Source organism: Dasypus novemcinctus, chromosome 4 (genome assembly GCF_030445035.2).
Source record: "Dasypus novemcinctus isolate mDasNov1 chromosome 4, mDasNov1.1.hap2, whole genome shotgun sequence".
Taxonomy (NCBI): Eukaryota; Metazoa; Chordata; class Mammalia; order Cingulata; family Dasypodidae; genus Dasypus; species Dasypus novemcinctus.
Window position 1 is genome coordinate 164,176,141 of NC_080676.1, and position 23,164 is coordinate 164,199,304.

Sequence of the window (23,164 nt, forward strand, 5' to 3'; positions counted from 1 at the left end):
GGTCGGGTTTGTGCTTGAAAATCACCCAGTGGGGTTCGGGCTTTGAAGCTTGCTTCTGGGAAGCAGGAATTTCCCAGGCTTGTACGCCGCCCGTTTCCCCCGCACGTGAAGAGCCACGTTTTCCTAGAAGGGACTTTGGACCCGCACCCATGACGGGAGGGGGTGGTAGTAGGACCGCCTGGGGAATCGCTGCCAGTGTCCAGGACCTGTGTTTGATTCTCACAAGATGGGCTTTAAAATATAAAAAGTCAGTTACACACTTACATTCTTCCTGCTCCCAAAACTAAAATGTCCACCAGCACCGACGGGACTCCATCCCAGGATCTTAGAGACCATCTGCTCCGCTTTCGTCTCCTGTTTGTCCTCCTGTTCTTTTCCTCTTCTCCCTCTTCCCCTCCCCCTTTCCTTTGGCCCCAAGCCCCTGCCCGGGCCCTCCCTGCCCCCTGCAGGAAGCCCCAGGACAGCTCCAGTTCCACCTGCACCGCACACAGCACCTCTTTTTCAGGGTGACCATGTGATGTTAGAAGAATGAAAGGGGGGAATGAAACTGGGGTAAATGTGCCATTGGTGGCGCACACCCAGAGGAGTTCACAGACAGCTCTTCTGAACGGCCCCACCCTGCGCGGGGAGCACCACCCCTCCTTATCGAATGAGTGCCCCCGTGTGCTGTTCTTGGGAACTCAATTCTTTTTTCTCTTTTTTTTTGGAGGTAGTGGAGGCTGGAGATTGAACCCAGACCTCGTGTGTAGGAAGCTGGCACTCAATCACTGAGCCATATCTGCCCCTCCCCCCGAATGGGTTTTTTCATTTGCTTTATTGTTTGTTTTAGTTTTTTCTAGGAGGCACTGGGAACCGAACCTGGGACCTCCCATGTGGGAAGCAGGCGCTCAACTGCCTGAGCCACCTCTGCTCCCCTCAATTCATTTTTGTACCTTCCCCAGCAAACTGAGCCATCTGTTGTTTGTTAGTGGGCAGCACAGAGCTTTTAGGTCGTTGTCTTTCCCCATCTTGACAGACCAGAGAATTAGATGGAAATCTTACCCAACGCACAAAAGAGGAGCAGTTGGACCCTGCAACAGCCAGGGGAATTGCCAGTGGCGCCTTTGGAAATGGAGAGCCGGTCTTTTTTGGAAATGCAGTGTCCACACAGCTACTTTTTAAAGCAGTTTAGCTGAAACATGGATTCCCTCAATCCATAAATGGAAGGTTTCATCATGGCTATTAAGGAAAAAAAGAATATGATTTCAATAGAAAAACCCATCTTCGTTTCATCCCAAGCAATCACTGAGATCGTTCCCATCTGCAAATGGCCAGTGAAGACGCAACGTCTTTGCATTCCACGAATTTGCACACCACTAAGCGTTTCCTGTTCAAGTCAGCCCCAAACGCCCAGGATGGGTGAAATGCGAGCTTTTGCCAGGGTCTGAGAAGAGTCCACGACGGGATTGCAGTGTTCCTAGGAGCGCAGCTTCCTAAAAACCTCACTGAGGTCAAGGGCCAGGGGAGGCTTTTGTTCCCTCTTGCCCTGCACGTCCCAAACCGCCCATGGGAAGGGACAAGAGCCCCTCACCCCACGATCCCCCAGTTTATAAAATGCAATAAAAATAAATCACTAGAAAAAGTGAATTTTCTAAAAAGCACTAAGTCTTTACTGTGAGATGCCATGGCCCTAAAGCCTCAGATGCCCTGGGTTGGCCAGTGCCCCTCGCGGCCGGCCGCTGGCTGCAGCGGTTCAGGGGCTGCGGCCTGTGGACGCCGAGAGGCCGACGTGGGGCTGGAGCTGGGCTGCCCGGAGAGGGGGGCAGCTGCAGGGCGATGGCTTCCAAGGTGCCAGGTGCGGGGGCTGCCTGTGGACACGGGCTAGGTCCTCCAGGGGCTGCCCCTCGGGGCACCGGATCTTGCCGAGCTGCGATGCATTGGCCAAATGCAGGTGTGGGCCCCTTGTTCAACGAGCAGGAAAAAATGCCACCAAAGGTACTAATATAGAAAGCGTGCTCCTCCTTCCTCCTCTCCTCCGGGCGTGGGCTTGTATTTGCTGTTCAGTGCCGCCCTCCCTTAGGCTGGGTGTCCTGGCGTGCTGACCCCCTGGCCCCTGGACGCCCATCTCCTCTTCCCACGCCCGCCCCAACCCAGGGCAAGCAGGCGACCCCGAGGAGCTGCCCCTTTGGGCCAGGACACACCGGGTGCCTGGAACAAAGTGGGGGGAGGCCCTCAGAGGCTCCCTCTGCCCTCCTGACCTTGACCCTCACCCAGCCCTCGCCCAAGCCCCCAGGGGTCAGAAGGCTCTGGCGGACCATGGACCTCCCCAGGCCCCACCACCTACCCAACCCGGTGACCCCCTGGGGGGAGGGCAGCCCCGCTCGAGGGACAAGGGGCATGGACAGGCGGAGCCCTCGGGAGCGGGAAGTAGTGGGCGGGCCACTCACCTGTCATCCACCACAGCGCAGAGTCACCTGAGAAGCTCCCGGCCGCCCCAAGTGCCCTGCCGCCCCAGCCACGCGCGCCAGCCACGGCTGACCTGCGAACAAAAGGCTGGCCTGGAACGTGGGGTCCCGGCCTCAGGGGTGACCCCCACGGGGCCAGGGTCAGGATGGAGCTCACGCGTTGTCACCCCAGTTAGTGGACAGGTGGTCCAGGTTCCTGCGCCCCCTTTTCCAGGGGTTCCCACACATCTCACCCATAAGATACTACAACTATATACCTGATAAGGGATTATATCCAGACAATGTAAAGATCTTAGACTTGAACAACAGAAAGACATACCACCCAGTTAAAAAATGGGAAGAGGGCTTGAACAAACATTGCTCCAAACTCTAAAGAAAAAACACAAATGGCTGACGAGCATATGAGTAACAACGAGAGCAGACGCTTGCCTAGAAAGGCAAGGGGGTGTGTTTCCTCCATCAACACATCCGTGTCTGACCCCAAAAGGCCGAGAGCTAGGGTGACGGGGAGGCTGGGCCCTGGGCGTGTCCTCGCCTCACCTGACCCATCACTCGGGATTGCTCGGGCAACCAGGCGCACTTTCGTGTGCCAATGGGCTGGTTCCACTAAAGGAACCAGAGGCTCACGACCCAGCCCACTCGCAAGGGGGTCCACCCAGACTCCAGACCCCACGGGCCGCCCTTGCGGGGGTCACCGCCCAGCACCAGGCTCTGCACAGAGGGTTCCCAAAGCTCCAGGGGGCAGCTGGTGCCCCACCAGAGACTACCAGAAACGAAGGGAAGGAGCCCGGGGCTTGGCAGGAGGTTGGCAGGGGAGGCCTCTCTGGAAATAGTGCCTTTTCCTAAACCAGCCAGAGCTGGGGGCAGCGGTGTGTGAGGGTCCTGACCCGTTCCTCAGACACCAGCCCCCCGTGATGATGAGAGTCGAGTGTTGAAACTACTTGAGCCCGTGTCCATTTTGACCAAGTGCAGCCCCAGGAACGCATTCCAAGGAACAGTCAGACAAGTTTTGAAACTTTTGGTAAAGGGAGCAAGACTGTTTCTAATAAAGATTTGCAAATAATCTAAACTTCCAGCAGTGGAGGACTTTTTAATCAATTATGGAATAGCTAAGTGAAAACCGTGCAGTCACTAAAGAAATGGTATCCATCTTTACTTCTTTCTATACTTGTTAAAACTGGGCCCCTCCTGATTTTAACTCCCTCCTGGCCCCTGGAAGTAAATATTATCCTGACCTCCACGATGTCGATTTGCTGATGACTAATGAGGTTGAGCATTTTTTCCTTTATTTGTTGACCTTATGTTTCCTCTTCTGTGACACTCCTCTATCTTTTGCCCATTTTTTATTGTCATTTTTTTTACTGATTTGTAAGGACACAGTCTATCTTTTGCATGCAAAAGTTTTTATCATTGATCAGTGTTGGGTGCACTTGGTCCCAATCATGGTTCACCTTTTTCATAGTTTTTCTCCCTCCCTCTCTCCCTCCCTCCCTTTTCTTCTTTCAAGCATAAGGCCTTTTTAAAATTTAACAAATACCCAAATACCTTTAACAGGACAATAAATGAGCACTGGTTCTTGATATCAGTGCTATGAGGCCCGTATCCAATCCCATGGGCCCCCGTGGTCTCGTAAGTTCTCGACAGTTGGGTTCTTCAAAATCGAGCTCCAACAAGGTCTACCATCACCAGGGGCTGCTGTCACTGGTCATGTCCCTTATTCTGTGCCCTCCCCTCTTCCTTTCCCACTTGGCCATGGAAGGTTGTCCAGGAGAACTTCCCACATCAATGACATCTGGGGTGTCCTTTCCCAGACTCCTCAGTGCCTGATTCCCCAGGTCTGGCTTGATCCGGTGTGGTCCGGGCCGGCACCGGGGCCACGTGGTGTCTTGTGCTCTTCTTTGTGACATTGAGTCCGCCCCACGTGAAGTTCTCACCATCTCCACTGTGATGTCCTGCCATCCTCCAGCAAGCTTCGCTCAGCACCACTAGCTCATTATGGAGAATCCAGTATTTCTTGCCATTACCAAGAGTCTGTATTTCTTGACATAGAAAAATGTACAAATTATAGTGTCAAGTGCAGAAAAGTTTGGTAGAAAGAGTATACAAAGTATAGTTCTTTTTTAAAAATTTCTGTATAAGATAAACCTTGGAAGGATATAAACCAAATGGTTAACCATGCTCCTCTCTGCTGAGTTAATTCATTTGCTCGGGCACTTCCTGGGGCCCAGAGCTGGCAAATCCCCCGTCCTCGAGGAGTGCAGAGGCCTGCGGGATCACATGCGATTCATTTCTTGGGAAGGCCACTGCTCAGTGCTTTATGTGGGGGTGTCTTCCTTTGTTCAAGTCTCTCTCTGTTCCTTTGCTTTATCGTGGATATGCTTTACTTTTATAATCGGAAGTAATAAAGTGAATTTGAAAAGTTGGGGATGATCGGAAAGCGGACTTGGCCCAGTGGTTAGGGCGTCCGCCTACGACATGGGAGGTCCAAGGTTCAAACCCCGGGCCTCCTTGACCTGGGTGGAGCTGGCCCATGGGCAGTGCTGATGCGCGCAAGGAGTGCCGTGCCACGCAGGGGTGTCCCCTGCGTAGGGGAGCCCCACTTGCAAGGAGTGTGCCCCCTAAGGAGAGCCACCCAGCGTAAGTGCAGCCTGCCCAAGAATGGCGCCGCACACACAGAGAGCTGACACAACTAGATGACGCAACAAAAAGAGACAGATTCCCATGCTGCTGACAACAACAGAAGCGGCCACAGAAGAACACGCAGCAAATGGACACAGAGAAGACAACTGGGGCGGGGGGCGGGGGGCGGGGACGGGGAGGGGAGAGAAATAAAATAAATCTTAAAAAAAAAAAAAAAGTTGAGGATGATACTGGAAAGAAAATAAGCAAAGCCCTCAAGGCCAGGTTGCTCTCTTCCTGGGAGAGTTGTATTTCAAGTGTGTTTTTTCAAGAGATGATGCAGTAGCAGCTGATGCTGAGCCCGGAGTCCAGCTACACCCTTTAGTGGCATCAAAGTGCCCAACTCTAGGAGATCTTCAGAACCTTCTAACCTTCAAGTCTGAGCCCCGTGACTCCACTTCCCAGGCATCTGTGTCGGGGAACTTACCCCACGCCGGAGGCAGAGGCATGACTTCAAACCTGAATGGTAGAATAAACAGTCATTCATTCATTCAACAAACGGATATCACCAAGCACTGGAAACAAGTGCTGGGGATTTGGCCATAGACAGGACCAGCAAAACTCCTGCCCTCATGCCCCTTCAATTCTAGTGGGAGTACTAGATAACAAGTGAAAACTATCACTGCAGGTAATGATAAGTGCTATGAAGAATCTACAACAGGATCAGGGGATAGGAGGGGAGTGTGTGATTTCGTACTGGGTGGTCATCTTTGAAGATGGGATAGTTGGACAGACAGTTCAATCACAGGATGGGACAAACCGTGCAGAGATCTAAAGAAAGTCCACTCCAGGCAGAGGGAAGCTGGACAAGCTCAAGGCCAGCAGGAAGGTCAGTGTGGCCGGCAGAAGGAGCAAGGGCCACGGGGGGACACCGAGTTGACCAAGATCAGGGCTTTCCAGCAAGAAGGACAGAGAGAGGGACAGGGCAGCGACGGGAGAGCTGGCCCATGAAACCTGAGCTCCGGCGAAGGCTGTTAAAGAGATGGATGACAGAGGGTGAAACAGCGGGCTCGATGGATTGTATGCCCCACTGGGTCTGAAACAGGTTGACGGGCGGTGCTGGGTCCGTGATCTCGAAAGATAGGTGGTAGTCGGTGGGGCCCTTGGAACAGATTTTGGAGATGGCGCGCACAGTAGTGATGACGACAGCGTCTGGGGTGTGTTCATGGAAATGCGAAACCGAAGTGGGAGGTGGGCGTTGGAAAACTGTTGAACCAGAGAAAATGAGAAGCATCAGAAATGGAAGGTCAGAAGGAAAGCCATTTCCGGGTGGAAGATTATCCCATTCAATACTGGTCAGAACATCACAATTAAGTTGTCACTTCACAGAAGGAGAAACTGAGGCTCGAAGGGTCTTAAGCTCCCGACAGTGGCACAGTCAAGGCCACCTCGGCATGGGGGCTGCTGGGTGCTGCCGTTGGTAGCGAGGGACCGGGCCTCGGCCTCAGATCAAGGAGCAGGGGCGTCCTGCCATCTGCGGGGTCGGGGAACCCCAGGACCTGGGAGCTCCCTGCCCGAGTCTGGAAGCATGGGAACCCAGCTGGTCGGTTGGTTGGAAGAGCCCAGATTCCTTGGCTGCCACAAGAGGGCCTCCCAGGGCTAATTCACAGAAGGACCTCAAGTGGAGGGAGAGAGCCAGGGCCTTCCCCGGACTTCAGGGCAGCCTGTTCTGCCCTGTGTAGACCTGGGAGCTCAGCGCCCTCGAGCCTGGCCTCTTCCAGCTGCCCGGCCGCCCTCCCCTCCGTGGGCCGGCCCGCCGCCCCAGGCCCCTTCCAGCAGGCCCACGGCCCACCCATCCTCCCCAGGCCTGGGCCAGCTGCCCCAACCCCAGGCCCACCCTGCACCCCAGCGATGCCTCCTGTGGGTGCCCCTCTGACTCGCTCATCTCATTGAGCACGGGCCAAGGAAATCAAAGGCGCCACGTGTCCAGGCAGCCTGGGCAGCGGAAGTGAGGGGGGTGGGGTCACGGGTGGCTGGACATGGGGTGGGCCGGGGGGAGGGGAGGGGAGGAAGGGAGGGCGGGCGGACGGTGGGAAAGAGTCCCCCAGTGTGGGCCTTGCTATGTGGGAAGCCCGTTTGCAGCCACTCGTCGCCTCTTTCTCCCATCACTCCTTGCAAGGCTCAAATCTTCCCTCTCGGGGCAGGGGAGGGGGCGGTCTACACGCTCGAGCCCCGTGGCCGTTTTGTGGCTGAGCCAGAGCCAGGGTTGGGAGCCGAGGCAGGGGCTGCAGCCCACCCAGCATCCCCCCCACCTCAGCCGACAGGGGCCAGAACAAAACAGTTCTTGTGATTTCATTTCATGATTTTTTTTTACACGTCTGATTATGGGAATTTTCACTCACACATAAAAATAGACAAAGTAACAGAATAAGCCCCCACATGAGCAACGAGCTGCAATCCGTGTGTCCTCTCTACCCCACGAGTTAATTTTTTGTTTTATAATTTTATGAATCCTATCATTTCACCCAACCACGTCAATCTCTTCCCTGGCTCTTGCTCCTGGTCCTGTTCCGCAGGAGAAACGGGCGGATGCTGCTGTCCACATTCCACCGCATCGAGGGCCAGACGGGCCGGCAAGGCGCGCGGCCCCGGGGCTCTGCTGCCCTGGGCTGGCTGGCAGCTGAGCAGGTCCCGTGCAGCTGCCCGCTGCGTTTGCATTCCCAAGCCCTGACCCCAGGGCTGCTGTGACAAAATAACACAAACCGGGAGGCTCTAAACAACAGGAATCCAGGGGAGCGGTTTGTAGCTCCCTGGTTGAGCGCCTGCTTCCCATGCACGGGGTCCCAGGTTCGATTCCCAGTACCTCTTAAACAAAACAGCAGGAATTCATCCTCCCCCAGCTCCGGAGGCCGCCAAGTCGGGGCTGTGGGGTGGGAGGGCCGCGCTGCCTCTGGGACTGGGGGGAGGCACCTTCCGGCCTCCTGCGGCCCCTGGGGTGGCCGTCCCTCCTCGGCGTGCGTTCCTGGGCTGGAGACGGCGTCATGGTGACCCCTGCCTCGTGTTACAAGAGCGCCCGTCCTGGCACGTCTCCCCCGCGTCGGCCTCCTCCCACATCGTCGCACCGCAAAGACCCGCTTGCAAGCAAGGTTCAGGGGGATGCATCCTTGGGGGCACAGTTCTGCCCACCACGGTCCCCCTTAGCTGTGAAGATCGGAGCTGGAAGAGCCCCCGGGGACACCTGGTGATGAACCCTCCCGTCGCCCGCCCCCACCCCACGCAGACGGCCACGCCCGTCCCACCCCACTAGACTTCGCGGAAAGCCCCCGCCGAGAGAGCTGGGTGCCCCACTCATCCCCGCAGCCTCGGGGTTTTATACATCAGATTCTGCTGAAAGGGAAGAGAAATGAGTAAGAAGCTGAAGTTACCACTGAGTTTATTTTTAGAAACCGAAGCATGAAATGAAAAATGAATGTCTCCGGAATACCGAATGGGGGAAGCGGTAAGCGCGCACCTCCCAACCCTGCGAACTGTGAGAAGGCAGGCGCCTGTGCCACGCTCCCCGCCGCCTGATCAGAAATCAGTCACAACGAGAGGGCTTTCGATTGGGTCAAAGCTGGTGTGTCCCCGGCCCTCGAGGAAACAGCCGGCCCTCCTGCAGGGCTTTCCAAGTTATTTGGAAATGCGGCAGGGGCAGCCCTGCAGGCTCAGTACTTTCCAGAACTCAGAAATCAAAAGCAAAACTCCAGGACCTGCTCCCTGAGGAGGGACCCTCGCAGGGCGGGGTAGGGGACGAGAAGGTCTTCTAGGCTGTGACCTGCTGCCAGGGTTTCCTCTCTCCCCGGCGCTAGCAGGGCCGTGTTTCCAGGACAAGGTGGGGTGTGCGGCCACCCAGGGCCTGAGCCGGCCAGGACCGGAAACAAACGGCGCCCTCCCTCCAGAGCCCTTCTGCAGTCCCCCGCCCCTGGATGACTCATCAGGCGGGTCCTTGAGAGTGGATCTGTCCCCTGGAGTCACAGAAAAGTCCTCGGGCTGTGCAGTCCTCTGTGGCGCTCATGAGCGTTTTGGCCCAATAGTTCCAGTTCTCGCCCCTTCTGCGCACGCACGGTGATTGCACGTCCAGCCTCCATGTCTTCTTGGGTGGAGAGATGGGAGGAGGCGCGTTTAATGGCCAGTTTGCAGGCCTCCAGGGCCCTTGCCTCGGCCTGGGTGACCCGTGCTGCTTGAGAGGCCAGCTGCCCTGAACGTCTGGCCCGGAGGGGCCCAGCACCATAACGTCCGCATCAGATGGGCTGGAGGGAGAATGATGAGGAAACCTACCCAGGGCGGGAGGCGACGATGGTTCTTGTTAGGCAGTGGTGACTCAGAGAACTGTCACCTGTGGGTCCTTGGGAGACGCATCTCACACTAATGAAATGGTAGCTCGAGGGGAAGTGGCAGGAAACTGCATTTTAGTAGCCTGCTGGTTGCTCTTGATAAGAGAAAGGTCAGCTCAGGAAATGACTCTGGGCTTGCAGCAGAGAGGAAAGAAAATAGAAGCTTCAGCACCTGCAGGACTGAAGGTCTGGGGAGCAGCTCCTGCTGATCCAACACTGGCGGCACAATGACAAAGTGGGCAAATGCTTTCAGGAACAAATGCTGAATCACACTCAGCTATTTGTGGAGAATTAAATCCAGGGACAAACTCACCAACTCTAAGACCTCTCAGTGGGTGGAAGTGCTCCCCAGGGAGTCATTTCAGTTGGACAAAATGGCTCAGACAAGAGACAGGTCATGGTTCTCCACGTATGCTTTATGGGCACAAGATAGCCCCGACTCCCTCTCACCTTAATTGCCAAAGAAAATGACATTTTTAAGAGAATGGTCCTGCCAAGGAAACTACAAACCTGGAAAAAAAAAATACCTGAGACTGTTTCAGAATTTAAAAGTGACCCTTGGGCCAGTGGACGGGCTAAGAAAGCAGCCCCGAGGAAGGCAAATTCCCAATCCCAGTCCAGATGTGGCCAAGGAGGAAAATGGAAATAGAAGGGCATCTAAAAGGGTGTTGCCACAGGCCACAGAGAAGATCGGATTGGGGTTGGGGAGGAAGGGTCCTCCCGGAAGGAGAACCAGGGCCTAATCAAGAAACAGCCGCCAGCCGATGGGTTTTCACAATGGCCAAAGACCAAGATCTGCTTCGAGGGGGTGTGTTGATGCCCATTATCTTTTTCACCTTTTTATTTTTTTTTAGGAGGTACAGGGGATTGAACCAGGGACCTCATACATGGGAAGCAGACACTCAACCACTGAGCTACACCAGCTGCTCCCCCATTTTCTTGATCCTGTTCCACCATTGTATACTAAATAGCTTGCCTTTTTATTTGCTAGGTCTCCAGACCAAGAAAAGGCTGGTCCAGGGGCATCAGGCCCTTGCAGAAAGTCCCAGAGCCTGGTGCGGGCTGGATGGGGGCTTCCAGGTGGAGAGGGGGCAGGTTATCTCACAGGTGAGGACAGAGAAACAGCAGGTGGCAGCAGGCTGGGCCCCGGGGGGCCGAGTACTGCCACGGTGCCCTCTGTTTCTCTCCACTGGGGGAACATGGCCAGTGTTGCAGGTTGTCCTCTGGAAGCAGACTCTGAGACGGAGTGTCGTATACAGGAAGTGCCCTTGGGAGCAACACCTGTGGAAAGGAGGATGTGGCAGAGGGAGAAGCTGAGCAGCGAGGTGGGCAAGGCAATAGCCTTGGCTTACACCATCCAGATACAGGAAATCAAGATGGCCCTTGCAGGTTGGCCCACACTGGCCCCAACAGCCAAGCCTTAGATCCTCTACTGGGTTGTCCACAGCCTCTTCTGGCATGGGTGCTCCCTGGTGAGCCTTAACATTTCCTCCCCCCCACTGTGCCCACCTGCTAATCTGCTGGGCTGACAAAATGCAAAACATCAGAAATGGACTGACTTGTGATGGGGATTTGATTAGCTTATAAGCTTACAGCTCTGAGGCTGAGGAAAATGTCCAAGTCAAGGCATTATCAGGCAGTGCTTTCTCCCTGAGGACCAGCTGCTGGTGACCACGGGCTCCTCAGTCACATGGCAAAGCACGTGGTGGCAACCACTGGGTTCTCCCTTCTCTACTGGGTCCTTGCCTCCAGCATCCTGCTCCCAGCTTCCTCTCTTCCTCTGAATTTCATTCTCTTATAAAGGATCCAGTAAGAGGACTAAGACCCGCCCTGAGCCACCCCTTCCTGAAGTAACCTAATCAAAAGGTCCCACCCACAATAGGTCCATACCCATAGGATCAGCTTTAAGAATGTGATTTTCTGAGGTCCATTCAGCTTTAAACCATTACTCCACCCTATGCCTCAACCCCAGACCATCTTGTCCCCTTCTGGACCCATGGTCAACAGCCAAGTCATCCGCCATTTCCCATGAGTTCCAATGTCTTCTGACCTTTCCACACAAAGTGGTCAGCCAGGTGAACCCAAAGTTCTGCCCATTGAGAGGATTTGCCCTTGTTGCTGTCCTCAGAGGCCAACCTGACTGAGACTGCAGTACAGCTGCTGTGCATTTTTGACTAGCCCCTTGGACTGAATGGACCTGTCCATAAGCCAAGATCTGGCTTTTCCACCTCCATCAGTTGGCTGTAGGGTTCCTGCACAGGACCATGGTGTGAGTGGGGTCTGCAGGTGCAACAGCATAGGGTGGCTTGGGGGGCTAGGCTCATGCTCTGACTGCTTGCCCATGCTCTCTAGTCCTGCCAGGGCTGCCACCAGACATGCACTTCCATCTCACAAGGGACTATTTCTGAGCCTGCAAGACCTTCTGGCAGTAACAATGACAAAATCTGAGGCAGGATAGAATAGGGACCCAAGGAGGAAGGGAACAGAAAACCTAGTAAACCTGGTAAGAGAAACTGAGGCATTGGCCTGCTGGCTAGCACTAACCTGCTGACTCACAGGCAAGTCAGGAAGGGCCAGCTCAGAGCTCATACCTGCGAACTCTGTTATCAGAAGGCGGCTGGCATTACAGGGTAGAAAGAGGAAGGGGCAGGGGAGCTCCTCATCCCACCCACTTTCAGATTGCCTCACATCTTATGGACAGTGACCAGAGGGCAGTCACCACCCGTGAACACACCCTGCAGAGCTCGTGGACAGCAGCCCCACACCCCTGAGCGAATCAAGCCCCCCGATAGGGCTCCCCTGCTTTGTCTCAAATGTGCCAATCAGCGCAGACCCTGGAGCCCTGTGTCCCATGACACAGGGCACCCCAGGGCAGAACTTTGAGTTTTTCTTCCTTGAAAATGCCTTCATCCCCGAAGGTGTACTTTGTCTCTTGCCTTACTCAGTTTATGATCTAAAAATAGATACTGGATTAAGTTTGTAAACTGGTCTGTTCCCCTGGGACTATATTAGATGATATTGGATTCAGAGGCTTCACTTTTACTTGATTAAATAATGATTAAGGCTTTGATTGGCCATGTCAGTAGGATGTGGAAACTGCACCACGGAGAAGGGAGGTGAGCGTTTTGATCTGGGAGCTGGGGAAGTAAATACACAGAGAAGCAGATATTTGAGGAAGGAGAGAAGGCTCCATGAGACACAGCAGAGGCCCTGGGAAGAGAGACAAGCCGTTCACCTGAGAGTCTACAGCTGGCCTGTGGAGAGAGCAGAGCAGCTGAGCACAGAGAGAAACGAGCCCTGGGAAGAGAGGAGCCCAGGAAGCCTGAACCCTGGCAGATGTTGGCAGCCATCTTGCTCCAACACGTGGCAACAGATTCTGGTGAGGGAAGTAACTTATGCTTTATGGTCTAGTAACTGTAAGCTCCTACCCCAAATAAATACCCTTTATAAAAGCCAGCCAACTTCTGGTATTTTCATCAGCACCTCTTTGGCTGACTAATGCACCCCCCTCCCCAATAAATTCTCTACTTGTTTAATTAATTGTGGCTCTCCTTGAATTCTTTCTCACGACAAAGCCAAGAACCTAGACACCTAGACGCTGCCTCTGATAACAAATCCAGCCCATCTGCGCAGGTCAAGATGCACAGTCAGACATTCTGTCTCTACTGGGACAGAGAAGCACACCAGGAGTTGCTTTTCAAAAAGCATGGATTTCCCTGCTGCAGGTGGCATGGCTTTGTTTCAGAATCCCAAGGGCCTGTGTAGTGATTCTTAGATAGGGGCTTGTTGCGAACTCCAGGAAGCATCTTTCCCTGCTGACACTCTGGTGACACAGGATCTGTTCAGTCGTATAGCCCAAGGGGCAGAGCCACTTGTATTGCAGCCTAGACCTGCTGCAGAGCCTTCCCTGCTCTGGGCCCTCTCAAAGCTGGTGGCTTTTCATGTCTACCCTTGTGGGCTGGAGCAGTGTTTCCAGGAGTGGGAAGTGCTGCCTCCAGATTCCATACAGGCCTACCAGCGACTGTGCATCTCTCTTGGAGTGGGAGACGCACAAAGCAGTAGTTGGTCCTTTACTCAGCACTGACCCCTGAGAATTTCATTAACATGGAAGGCCTCTGAGGCTTTGTAGGGTTTAGCTCCCATTTGTTGGGGCTCATATATCTTAGAAGACATCTGGTGCATTAACCACTCTTAGCTCATCTCCCAATTACCATGGTGTCACCAACATAACTGCTCAATGTGACGTTCTTTGGGATGCCAAGATAGTTCAGATCTCTTGGAACTATATTAGGACAGAGAGTGAGTCATCCCAGTCCCCAGGCAATACTAAATGCTCCCTGCTATCCATTCCAGGTGAATGCAAGCTGTTTCTGATCTTCTTTCTCATTGGAACAGAAAAGAAGGCATTCACCAAATCACTGATGTGCAGCATGTCGCTGAGGCTGTGCTAATCTGGCAGGGCAGCTGCAGTTGAGGAGACGTCTTGGTTTAGCTTGCCATTGTCTATTGTCATCCTCCAAGTCTCTTCTGATTTCTGCCAGGGCGAGCCTGGTAAATTAAATGAGGATATGATGGAGACCACCACCCCTGCATTCTTTTTTTTTAAAGGATTTTATTTTATTTATTTATTTCTCCCACCCCTCGTTGTTTGCATTTGCTGTGCCTGTTTGTTGGGTGCTGGTCTTCTCTTTCTAGGAGGCACTGGGAACAGAAGCCGGGACCTCCCGTGTGGGAGAGCGGCGCTAATCGCCTGAGCCACCTCCGCTCCCTGCTTTGTTGTGTCTCTCATTGTGTTTCCCCACTGTCTCTTGGTTGCATCATCTTGTTGTGTCAGCTCGCCATTCCAGCTGGTCGCATCAGCTTGCCATCTTGCTCGTTTTCTCCAGGAGGCACCGGGAACTGAACCCAGACCTCCCACGCGGTAGGCAGCTCAGTCACCTGAGCCACATCCGCTTCCCCCTGCATTCTTTACATCCTTAAGGGTGGCATTAATTTCTACCCACAGCCCCCACCCAGGGTGCTATATTTCTTTAACTATCTGGGAGGGAGGCACGTTCAGAGGTGTCCATTTGTCATCACCCACTATGAGTGCTCTTGCTCTGCAAGCCACGGACCCAGGGTGGGTTTGCCCCAGTGCCAAGTATTTCTCTCCTGAATATAGTGTGGGGCCCTGAGGCGGGACCACCAGGTGGCTCGTGGAACAGTGAGCCCATTGTAAGTCAGACTTTGGCCAAGTCTCTTAAATGGCCCCCACTTTAATCAAGGGGGCATGGCAGAGATTTGGGTGTAAGGTCTCATCACCAACTCCAACCCTATGTCCTACAATCCTTGGGACGTCCCAGTGGTGTCCTAAAGAGCTGCAGAGCTCCCTGAGGAAGGAATGGGGAATTGTGATCACATCCACTTGCTGCGGTGAAGCCCAATCCTTTCCCCTGGGGACCCAGGCTTCTTGCCAATCAATAGGCCCCTGTCTGAAAACTGGCTCAGGTCCGGAAACTGGGCGAAAGACCCTGACTTTTTTTTATTATTCTTTTATTTTTTACACTTTTACCAAAGAAGTTGTGAGTTTGCAGAACAATCATGTACAAAATATAGAATTTTCATATACTACCCTTATTAACACCTTCCATTGGTTTAATACATTTATTACAATTGATGAAAGCAATTTTTATAGCTGTACTATTAACTACAGTCCATGATTTAACTTAGGGTTCATGGTGTTATACAGTTCTATGGATTTTAAAAATATTTATGTGACTGAATAAAAATATTTTTAAGATCCTGACTTCTTAATGAGGCAACTGTCCTCATTCTCTGATCATCCATCTTTGCTTTCTTCTGATGGTCCAAACTGAGAAGTACCCTTGCTAGCTGCACGTGTATTTTGGTCCCTAATGATGCTACATCCTATTAACCATCTTCATAAGCCTCTGCAGGTCAGGCCCCTCGGCGGCTGCCAGACTTTCTGCTCACTACAGCAATCGCATCCCTCTGCTGACAATTCAGTGCTGACTCCTGGCCTCTATTGTTTGGGTGGCCTTTCATCTCCATTGCTCTATTGAGCCTGGTCCCCGCAGTGTCTCCCACTGTGAGCCCTGCCTGCAGAGGGGGTCACCCACCACTGAATTCTGTAGTGAAGGTGATGCTCTTCTCAGCAGCTCATTGCATATGCCCATGGTAATGTGAGGACTTCCCGTGGAATGCGGTCATCTGGTAGGTCGTTGGCCATACTTAGAGTACCCATTCCAGCAAGCCCACCTCCTGGGCCCTCCACTCCCTTCCCCACCTCTAGCCTATATAATTCTGGCATTTTCCTCTTACTAAGTGTGGACCATGGCTTTTACCCTGCTTCTAGGAACCACCCTACTAGCAACTTCAAGGGTGTCTTGCTGGGATGTGAAATTTTGTATCTTGGGAGATAACCCCCAAGTTGCTGAACTCTCCCTTATCCAATCTTATGTGCCATCACCCTGGTGCAGCACTTTGGGAATGCTGTCCCCCTGTTCTCCCCAGGTCCTGATGGTCCAGGCTGGCTTCCTGTGGGTCGTGGTCCCCTTCCTTCCTTATCAGGCCCAGCACACCCCTGGCTGGATTGTGCTGTGACCTAACCCTACTAATAGGTCCAGTGGGCAGGAGGGAAAGGTGGGAAGACCCTGAGGGGGACACCTGTTTTCTTACAGAGGAGAAGTCTTTACATTGCCTTCAAGAAAGTAGGGAGTGCCAGCCTCTAATAGGAAGGGGAGGCACACATCTGCAGGATCAGCGGGTTCAGGGGAACCTGGGAACTCAAGAATTTCAGAAGGGTCAGCCCAGAAGCCTCTATTCCCTGTGTCCCAACCAGGGCCCTGACCTTGGCATAGCAGACCTGCCTTGGTTGGGGGTTCAACCTTCTCTGGAGCTCAGCTACCCTGATGAGTAAGTCCTGGGTCAGCTTTCTCTATCCTCCTGCTGCAGGAAATAAGAGCCCCCTATGCCCCTAGGAAGCCCTGTGGCTCTCACACTTGGCTTCCTATTGTCACTCTTTTGTTGTTTCCTAGAGCATCATCACCCAACATGGTCCTTATGTTTATTTCTACCATCCCAATCCACAATTAGATGACCACTTATGCTTCACCCATCAGTCATCCAAATGGAGAGCGATTTGGCTTCAAAATCCCACCTGCTCACCTGCTTCCTTGGCCCATTTCTGGCACCAACTGTTGTAGATTATGTTCTCCAGGAAGCCAATGCAGAGATGGAATTTCAGGTGCCCGTTCTTTATTGCGGAGTGCCTTTGTGGCCACAACACATGTGGGAAGATGGGAATAGAAGAAGGCTGGGGCAAAGGGAGAAGTCAAGCCATGCAGTAGGCTCAATAACAGCTTCAGTCAACACCAAAAGGAGTTCTGTGGCCAAAATGGCCCAGCACAGTTGTCCAACAATAGGCAGAATGGCTGGGCCTTTGAACCCTGCTTTGATCAGTCCTTGAATATGGGCTGCCCCTTGAGCAGGGTTGCTCTCTGCAGCTGAGGCCACCTCTGAAATGGCTGGTGGCTCCAGGTGGCCTGCTAACAGGGCTTCCAGCATCTAAGGCAGCAAAGCTTTCCTGAGATGGGGGTCGCAGGGGCACATCACAGTGTTTGACTTTGTAGGTTGCATTTCTGGACCTCCCTGTTCTTGTGCAGGGTCAGGTGACTAGTTATGGGCAATAAGTGGTGTGTGCTGTCTCTTGCTGGAGCATTTGATTGCTGCTGCGAGACAGTCCTGAGCCTCCCGTTCCCATGCGGTGATCTCTGGCCCCTGATGCTGAAGAGTTATTTCTCCCTCACACAACATGCCCATTGTGTTGGTTTGAGGCTCTTCCCCACTACTGCCCACTCTGGAATCCAAGCTGTTGGAAGAGCCACTAGTCTGAAGGTTGACAGAGACCAGGCGCAGGGAGAGAGGGCCCTGACACATCACTGACCCGCACAAATCGAGAGCCGTAACTAGTCGCTTGGCCCCATCCAGCCGCAAGGAGGCATGGAGCCGCCCTTGTGTGAAGGGGGAGGTCAATGGGCAAGACCAACTTTCCTCATTTTTCTATTGGGTTGTCTTTTTCTTAATTAGTTGGTAGACACTTTATTTAAAGGAAAGTCACACTTGGTGATGAATTGCAAATATTTCTTCCACAGTTTGCCATGTCTTCTAATTTTCCTTTATGGCAGTTTGTGATCTGCCTAAATTTTTTTCTCTTTATGTAGTCACCCACTCAAAGGGGTTCCTTAGAAAGAATCACCCCAGGATTGGGCTGAATTCTCAGAAAGCCAGTCCTGGGTCGGCCCTCCCGTGCCACACGGTATAGAAACAATGAGGGCAACAGCCATTACTGTCTTGTTTCTAGCCTCCAATAGCTCTGAGTCATTCACTTTTCATTAGGATATTTTATGTAGGTTTTTATGGCATGTACTTTATTGGATTAAGAAAGTTCCTTTATATTTTAGTGTTTTTTTTTTATTAAGCACACATGGAAGTGGGACTTCTTTCCATGTTTTTTTTCTTCTATTGAGATGACTTAACCATTTCTTTAAAGGCTATAGGGCTATTCACATTTTACACTTCTTATTGTGTTAGTTTTAGTAAATTATAGTTTCCAGGAATTGCTGGTATGAAGTTGTTCATAAAAGCCTCTGATTATTATTACTATTTTTTTAAAAGATTTATTTATTTATTTATTTCTCTCTCCTTCCCAACCCCCACCCCGGTTGTCTGTTCTCTGTGTCTGTTTGCTGCGTCTTCTTTGTCCGCTTCTGCTGTTGTCAGCGGCACTGGAATCTGTGCCTCTTTTGTTGCGTCATCTTGTTGTGTCAGCTCTCCGTGTGTGGCACCATTCTTAGGCAGGCTACACTTTCTTTTGCACTGGGCGGCTCTCCTTACGGGGCGCACTCCCTGCGCGTGGGGCTCCCCCACGCGGGGGACACCCCTGCATGGCAGGGCCCTCCTTGCGCGCATCAGCACTGTGCATGGGCCAGCTCCACATGGGTCAAGGAGGCCCGGGATTTGAACTGTGGACCTCCCATGTGGTAGGCGGATGCCCTAACCACTGGGCCAAGTCCACTGCCCACTATTACTATTTATTTCTGTAGTAATCCATAGTGATGGCCTCTTTACTTCTGACATTGGTGGTTGTGCCACTCACCAGAGATTTCTCGATTTTATTAGTCCTTTCAATGAATACCTTTTGTTTTGGTTGCTCTTCTAAACTGTATATTTGCTTTCTATTTCAATAATTTCCATAATTTCCATTCTTCTGTTTTATTTCTTTCCTTCTACTTTATATGTGTTTTTTGTTCTAACTTCTTGAGTCAAATGCTTAGCTCATTAATTTTCAATCTCTCTACTGTTTCAGCATGTGCATTTAGGCTATGAATTTATCTTTAAAAACTACTTATCTTCCTACCAAGAGTTTTAATATGCAAAATTTTTTATTATTTTTCAGTTCAAAATACTTTTAAATTTCCCATCGGTGTTTTTCCTCTGACTTAGGAACTTTTGGAAGTATTAAATTCCAAACATACAGAAATTTTCTGTTTTTTTAGTATTGCTTTCTAGCTTAATTGCATTATGGTCAGAGAACTTTACTCTGTATGGTTTTTAGCCTTTGAAATTTGTTCAGACTTACTTTATGGCCAAAGATATCACCTATTTCAATAAATATTTTACATGCGCTTATAAAGATTAGGTATTTAGAAGTTGTCTGGTGTAGTGTACTGTGCACATCTGTTACATCCAGTTTGTTGATTTTGTTAAAATAGTCTACATCCTTACAGATTTTTTGTCTGCATTATCCATGAGTAATGATATAGATGTGTTAAAGTCTCACACTAAGATTGCAGTTATGAATTTTCCAACTTCTTATTCCATCAATTTTTTTCTTTTTATGTTTTGATGCAAACATGAAGTTGCATGCATATTTGAATTGTTATATCTTTCAGATTAATCATCGCTTCCCTCTTTGTCTCTGGTAATTTTATGGCTGAAGCCAATTTTGCCTGATATTATTATATCTTCTAGCTTCCTTTTTTGTGAGTGTTTGCATGACATAACTTTCCAGTATTTTATTTTAAACCATTTTTATCCTTATGTTGTAGGATGTAGCAAACCAATACCTAGGGAGAAATGTTTAGTCTTAAATGCCTTTCTTCAGAAAATTTGTAACCAGTATCTCTTCAAATATTGCTTTGACAAATTCTTTTTCTTCTCTTTTTCTCAGACTATGTTAAATTTTTATGAAAACTCACAGTATCCTGTCTCTTAAACCTTCTTTGGTATGTCCAAATCTGGTGTCTCTCCATGCTTTATCCTGGATGTTTTCTCTTGACTTATTTTCAAGTTCATTAATTTTCTCTCTGGCTGGTCTCACTTGTTAAACCATCCAATGAATTCTTAATTTCAAAAATTGTATATTACAGTTCTTGAGTTTGTATTTGGATATTTCCAAATCTGTTGAGTCACTTTACTTATTTTAATTTTTTTCCTGGTGAATTCCAATATCTGGAGTACAGCAAGGTCTAGTTCTGTTGTCCATTGTTTCTGTTAGCTCTTGTCCATGTTGTCTTTTCTGTTTTTGTACTTGCTTATTTCAGATTGTGTGCTGATACTGCACTTGGGGAAAATTTTTTTGTAGAAATAATTTGATGATAAAATGTTCTTTTCTCTGAGGATTTTGTTTTGTGACTGCTAGGCATTGAATGTATTAGCAATCTGGAATCATCTTTATCTAACTTTAGGGACTGAGATTTTCTGTGCCTTTCATGTCTGAAAACGAGGCTGAAGTTCCTGCGTGGGCATCGGTTATCTCCAGTTCATTCTTATCCTTAGGTGCAAGCCTTCAAGGTGCCAACCCTGAGAAGAAGGACTGCTAAGCCCCCAACTTTGGAAGGCCTTGGACTCTAAACTTTTCCCTCTTTCCTATGAGGTAGTATGAAGCACAGCTCGCCTCTCTGCTGCCTCTTCCAGGATTGGCAAGCACTTCCAGAAGAATGGTCACCCCACATGCTGGGCTCGTCTCTCTGAAATTCTCTCTTCCTGATACTGGCCCATGGATTTTCCACCAGTTTATTAGCCCACCATACTCTGTTAAGACATTTCTAGTTGTCTTTAGAGAGACGGTTGGTCCAAATTACCTAACTCACCATTTCTGGGAGCAGAAGTCCTTACACTGTTTTTCTCAGTACAAACACAAGAACTGACCTTCTTCTGACCCCAGTAGATTGGAGCTTCATATATGCTCACTTTGGAAGCCTGGCTATGTACTTCTGTTCTGTACAGGGGGTGGGGAGAGTGGGAATTCCGTCTGTCTGAAAAGAAAAGCTTGAGTACAGGATGGCCCCAATTCTGATTGGGTTCTATTCCAGAGTTCATTTCTAAGTGGCTGTTTAGAGCTAGAATGTGTGTTCCCAGATAAGATAATAGGCCACCCAACAAGACCCCCTCCATAGGGCTGAACCAAGGAGGCCAAGCCCTGGCCTGGATTCCACGTCCTGGAATTGGAGTGCAGACGGGAGGAGACCTACAGGAGAACATGTGCTGCCTCCCTCTTAAGGAGGCATGAGGAGGCCCCGGGAGGGAACTGGGGCAGGCGTCCTCTGTGTCTGGTGTGCCACCCCCCTTTGTGTTCCGGGCACCCTGACTTCCCTTCCCACTCTCCAGCTACCCCGAGCCTCCCTGGGGTCTTCAGCTACTCATTGAAGAATCTCTGTCCAGCCTGTCCTCCCCGCAAAAGCATCCCCTGCTTCCAATTCATCTAATTCTTCTCTCTGTTAATAAATCTCAAATGCCTTCATTGTAGACCACCTCTGTTCAGAGCTGGGGGAAGAAGGAAGCAGCTCAGACTTACTCACCCTGCCAGTGCTTTTGGGTTTTTTAGAAGAGGCACCTGCTTTAGCAAGCAACTCTGTCATTTCAGGTAAAGGTAACAGAATGGAGTGAAAATATTCAGGGAAAGTTGGGGAAATTATTTTGGGGAGAGAGACAATAGGAGGGCATATCGTTGAAGAGTCTACCCTTCACCCCTTGGTCTCACTTCCAGGTCCTTCCCTCCCTCCAACTCTGAGTCCTGGGAATCTCTCAAAGTTCCAAATCTGGGTATATTTTACAGTGGCTCAGGGCGGAGTGGGGTCCGTGTGGTACCGAGGGAGCACCAGTGGCAGTGAAGACAGGTGAGAGAAGACAGCAGAGGCTTCTTTGGCCCTGAGTGTGTTCTTGAGTGTCTGTAAGAAATTGGATGTCTGTAAGACTGAGGTTCTCAGGGGACATATTTTGAAAATTTTTGTCTCAGATAAATCAAATATTTTTACAAGATAGAATGTTGCTGCTTTTCATTTTTTTATATTATCAGTTCAAAACTAAATCAAAGTCAAGTTTCCATTCCTAGTAGATTTTAGTTGCCTACATTTTACTTTAACATTAATTCGGTTGTACTCAATTTTTCTAGAAAACAGAAAGCCTTCCTAGTTTTATTGTAGCCCCCAAAGGAACACACATTAGAAAGTAAAGGATTATTAAAACACCTTATAGCTATACAAATCTTCATGGTTACCCATGGACGTCCACTCAGTGGTCCTCATAAGCACCTTGCAAGGTGCGCGTCGCTTTTCCCATTTTACAAATGGGGAGAATGAGGCTCCGAAGGAGCTAGAACCCTTGCACAGGACACAGGGCAGGCCTCTCTAGGGCCACTGGTGGGTCCCAGGCCACTGGCCCCATGTCCAGGGCTTTCCTCACAGCTCTACAGGAGTTTTGCATTTTCTCCATAAAACCCCATTCTTGTGATTGACAGGGTTTAGCATAAAACACCCTCCCGGAGGGGCTGATATTAGCTTCTTGGGGCTGCCATGACAAAGCACCACAACTGGGTCTCTTAAGACAACAGAAATATATATATCTCACAGTTCTGGAAGCCACAAGTCCAAAAGCAAGGTGTGCACGGGGTGGGTTGCTTCTGGAGGCCCCAGCCCTGCCCTCTCCCAGCTGGACGGGTGTCGGCCTTCCTTGGGTCCCTTGGCTTGCAGCAGCATCACTGCAATGGCTCCATCTTCACGTGGCCTTCCCCTCTCTGTGTGTCAAGCCCCCTCTCCTTTATTCTATAAGGGCACCAGTCACTGGCTTTAGGGCTTACCCTAATCCAGGATGATCTCGTCTCGAGATCCTTAACTGAGTTACATCAACAAAGATCTATTTCCAAATAAGATCACATTCATAGATTCCAGGTGAACGTATCTTTTGGGAGTCCCAGTTCAACCCACTGCCGGGCTACTTTTGGACAACCAAACTTTGGGATAGTTTTTCCAAAAAGGACTTCTCTGTGCTTCACAGTGACAAGGTGACATTGGGCATTTATGACCCATTGCCAATCTGAGCAGAGTTTTCTCCCCAATGCTCTGGATTTTCAAAGCAACTTAGCAAACTCAGGGAGCCATCCAGGAAATAGGAAGGGCATGGAGCGTGGACAGACACCCACATTCAGGCAACCCTGCCTCTGGACCTCCCAGGCTAGCCATGACCACATCATGACTGGTCCTGCACAGGACCCCACCCTGGGCTCGAGTCCAGCAGGCGTGGCCCACGGGCCATTAACAAATGTGTCTGAAAACCCCAACAGGAGGGTTGCAGGGCAGACCCCTTTGGTCTCCAGATCCAGACCCTCTGTCTGCAGTAGAGAACTGTATACCAACTGAAAACCAGCTCCTGGCATGCTGCTGGGTCCTG